Below are 4,139 nucleotides of genomic sequence, written 5' to 3'. Positions count from 1 at the left end.
GACACATGGGCCCAGGTAATTGCGAGGCCCGACGGTCAGAGACAGCCACGAGTGCTCGTTCGTGTCGCCTTCGGTCTCCAGCCGCAGGGGTTGGTGAAAACCTAGGTCGCGAGTCGCGGATTCACTCCCCAATCCCCGTCCGTCCTCTCCTCCCCAATCCTCGTCTCTCCTCGTCTCCAATGGCTCGCCGATCTCTCTCCCCCGCTCGAGACCCACCTGAGGCCGGAGACAGCTTCCTTAGAAGCGTAGAAGGCGCTGAAGTAGCGCATCCTGGGGATGGTGGAGGCAAGCCGGATGGATGGCCACGGTAACCCTAGATCCTGTCGCCGCCGCTGAGCACTTTCCGGCCGCCTCTCCTCGTGCTGCTCGTCAAGCGTCCGGCCATAGGAGGCGCCACGACGAGGCACAATAGGGCGGATCTGAGCAAGAGCTTCACATGGTGCCCCTCCAAATCGAAGCGGCCAAGCCATGCGTATGGTGGGAGGAGGCGCCACAACGCGACGGTGAGGCTTGGCACGCCGGAGCTACGCCCAGGTGGACTACGCACGAGCGAAGTCCCTGGCCTCCGCAGCGCGGGCGAGGAGCATCGCTAGCTGATGAGGTGTGCGGTGAGTTTCTCCCCATTCTTCTCCTCCCTTGTGTGTGTTGCTAGATGCTCTCTGTTAGCACCGGTTGACCCCTACCAGGTCACCGTCTCCTGCCTCAGCTCCGCCGGCTATCTAGGGTTGCCACGACAAGGAATAGGTGCCCCCGTTCCTCACGCCCGTGCGTCCTTCTCCCGGACACCATGGCGTTGGGGACGAATCATGTGTGAACGTAGAGCAGCAGTACACGCTGGATGCGAGCTCGTGCACTCGCTTGAGGGCGAGTTCGGCCAGTGCATATGACCCCAAGGTGAGCGTCTTCCAATCCTTTTTTTTTCGTCCGCTAATCATGTCCGCTCGGTTCCTACGTCCCTGTTCTTGCTCGTCTAAGTTCGGTTTGTTCATACCGTCGGGTCCTCGGTGTGAACTGCTCCAGGAAACTACTGTGTGCCAATTCTTTATTGATGCTCATGAAGCAGCTGCCGGCCAAGCAGGGATATTTGTGTTGTGACAGACTGCTCCGGGAAGAAAAAGAGGACAAAGGTATCTCTGCCAGCAGGAGCTCCTTCTATTGACGCTGTTATGGTGGGTTTTGTTAGGTCTGTGCTTAGTGCTTGTTAATTTCCTCGAAAAAATATGACGTGTGTCTTCTTCAACTTGTGTAGATATTCTATGGAGAAGTTGCCTTCGACGAGGGTTCTGATCAGATGCACGAGGGCTTGGTTGCAGCGGATATTTAATTTTGTTTACTGGAAAATTACCATGAGGAATTATTCACAAGCTTATCTTATGGTCTGTAGGTGTTGAACATACTCCATCATGAATAAGGTCAAGTAATGCTCTCTTAATTTCCCCTTTGCTTTATTCGTCTGCTCTACTATATATTGTATTTTGTTCTACTTTATATTTTATAGTAACATGATCAGTGGAAAACATAGATGCGAGCTGCAAATGTAGTCAATTTAATAGTAAACTATTTAGTTTTTTTGTTCCATTGCAGGGGCTAGAAAAGAACAGGCAAGTCAAGTGGCTGATTTTTGCAGCAGAGACGTTCACGAGGCTAAAAGGTAAACTATGTATGCCCATTTATTTACGTTTTTGTGTTCTGCGATTGGTTACTGAGGTGTTGGGTGAGCATATTATTAATTTGGTTCCGATGGCATTTGCAGGTTAGGCCAGGAACAACCTTAGTTGAGGCATTACTACATAAATATGAAGGTAAATGATTAGCTCCTGATGCCTTATATGTAGGTTTTAGATTTGGATCATCCTGAAAGCAGATTCCCCTTCGCCCCGTAGACATCAGTAGCATGGTTCTCAAATACTCATATTTAACACATGTGGTTGCACATGCAGGACCATCTTACCAGGTGTTGTAAATATATGAAGATTAGTTTTAGGGCTTTGGATCATAATACGGACTACATAGATGAATTCCAAGAAACGAGTCCAAGTTCTTTCAGCTTGCAGTTTTCCAAATAAACTCCTCCACCTAGGTTTGCCAACTCTGTCAGCAGTTGATTATAATATACTATCTGTTGTGCAAAACTTGATTATAATACTTGCAGCATCACAGTTTGAGAACATCCTCGAAAAAACAGTTTGATAAATTGGAATATACTGAGGAAGGTTACGAAGAAGAGCTCAAGTTTATTGAGAAGGTTGGAAATTTTATTCACTTGCTTGTTGCTTTATTGTGAAGCAATCAAGCGTTGTAGCTGACAAGAAAAAATCCCAGAGGTGGCCGGGTGCATTGTTCCAACTTCATAGGTATGAGCATTGAACTTAATTCGACTACATAGAGGGCAGAGAGTTCTCTGTTGTATCAGTGTTTAAGAGTTCATCTCATATTGTCTCAAATATTTATACATGGTCTCATCTTCAATTTTTTTGTGTCGGTATAAAAATCTGAGAGTGTGTTTGTGCTATTCTTAGGAGTAGATTAGCTGCGCTCTCAATATAAAAAGGAATAGCATTACTGGGACAGACGTGATCATGGGTGAAAGCAAGGTATTACTGTAATAATTCAGTTTGCTATGCCTTTGGGCATGGACATGAGTATCTCCAGCCTACTTTCACTCCCCTGCTAATTTTTGTAATGTATATCTCTGTGCTCATTTTTATTGTATAACCAAAGTGAAAAGCTAAAGGAATCTTTGAAAAAGTTTTCTGGTTTATATTCTATAAATAGTGTATACTGTTGAAAAATAAAATAGAGAATTTTCTTCTGTTTTCCACCAGACTGTTGGACGGCAGCAGCAGCTGCTTGGCGGCGGCAGTGGGTGGATGACCGTGGTCTCAGCTGATGGAATATGGTGGCCACGAATCAACCAGCAGCAGGTTCCATTGCATGGCAGGTCAATTGATGCCATAGCATTATTTGCACATTTGTGTGTTACACTGTCGGTTACTTTCAATGTTGATCTCCATTGTATTTGACTGCATGCCGGTATATTGGCTCCGTTCCATGGTGGGTTATGTCAAAATGGTATTTTGTTCCTGTCATGTCAATTGGTGAATGTATAGGAATATACCAATATAGATTGTTTATTACTTTGTTATTTTCAGCAACTGATGTGCATGTTCACATGTTAGAACATGGATAGGCACTTCTAGATTATGCCAAAAGTATTTAATTTGAAGCATATGTTGCTTACAATTTGAGATGATTCCGTGTGCAACTATTAGAGCAGAGAAGGACCAATGTTTTGTGCATACGACCATGGCTGCCAAAGTTACTTATATGCTTGCTTGACTTGGTGGAGTTTTATGTGCCATTTGGTGTTAGCTTCCCTAATTCTCTTATGGACTTTTCGGCAGGCTGGTACAAAGGAGCATGCTTCTTAGTTTTTTTTTCTTTGGCACAGCTGAACCTTTTTATTCTAAGCATGTTTTACGTCCTGCTTACCATTTTTATTTGTAAAAGCTGAAACTAATTTTTTTAGGTTGTGGGAGCTGTTCATAACTTAACTTATGTTTGCGATGGTATGAGACGGGGAGTAGGACCATGAATTCTTTGAATTGTGGCAATTCGCCTGCTTGCTATGAATAAACACTGATCCCAGCCTATGTTGTTGCCCCTCATCTTCTCGTGATTTTTCTCTGCATGCTTAATTAGTCAAGCTATAATTTTACTAATAAGTAACATATTTCACTCATACCCCATTCAGATGAATCTTTTCTTATTCGTTTGTTTTTCTATTAGATTTGTATCTTCTCCTATAACTGTGCCCACCAACATATAGAGATTCTACTATTTAAAAGGCTACTTATTCTGTTGTTCCATCTATGTTAATGGTCTGGGCATACATATCACTGTTTAGGCTATAGAATTGTTGGATCTCCTTGCCAGTATGATTTCTAGCTTACGCGCAAATTTTTTTACAAGGTCAATAAAATTCTTAGCAATAGAATGTATTTTTTGTTGTATAATTCCTTTAAAACTCTAGATTTATGGGATTCTATTTTAGCATACAGTTTTCCTTTCTCAATTGTTGTTTGAGATGCTTCTGATTTTCTGGAAGAGTGCGTAGGAAATGTTGAGGTACTGTCGTT

At 43.6% G+C, this 4,139-nt stretch overlaps 1 long non-coding RNA gene across 4 annotated transcripts; it reads left to right on the top strand.

The window, feature by feature from the left end:
- Positions 1-1,002: 1,002 nt before the first annotated feature.
- LOC124657957 lies at positions 1,003-3,271 on the top strand. Of its 4 annotated transcripts, none has more exons than XR_006988951.1 (8): positions 1,003-1,127; positions 1,250-1,412; positions 1,585-1,651; positions 1,754-1,802; positions 1,941-2,080; positions 2,153-2,354; positions 2,520-2,594; positions 2,826-3,271. It is a non-coding gene; the product is annotated as an uncharacterized LOC124657957 (long non-coding RNA). The 4 variants fall into 4 exon arrangements; XR_006988952.1 differs by having other exon boundaries at positions 1,003-1,169; positions 2,161-2,354; XR_006988953.1 differs by having other exon boundaries at positions 1,003-1,169; positions 2,526-2,594.
- Positions 3,272-4,139: the final 868 nt, after the last annotated feature.

This window comes from Lolium rigidum, chromosome 5, assembly GCF_022539505.1.
Source record: "Lolium rigidum isolate FL_2022 chromosome 5, APGP_CSIRO_Lrig_0.1, whole genome shotgun sequence".
Lineage (NCBI taxonomy): Eukaryota > Viridiplantae > Streptophyta > Magnoliopsida > Poales > Poaceae > Lolium > Lolium rigidum.
The sequence above is the reverse complement of the archived record's forward strand: the minus strand, read 5'-3'. Positions and strand labels throughout refer to the sequence as shown.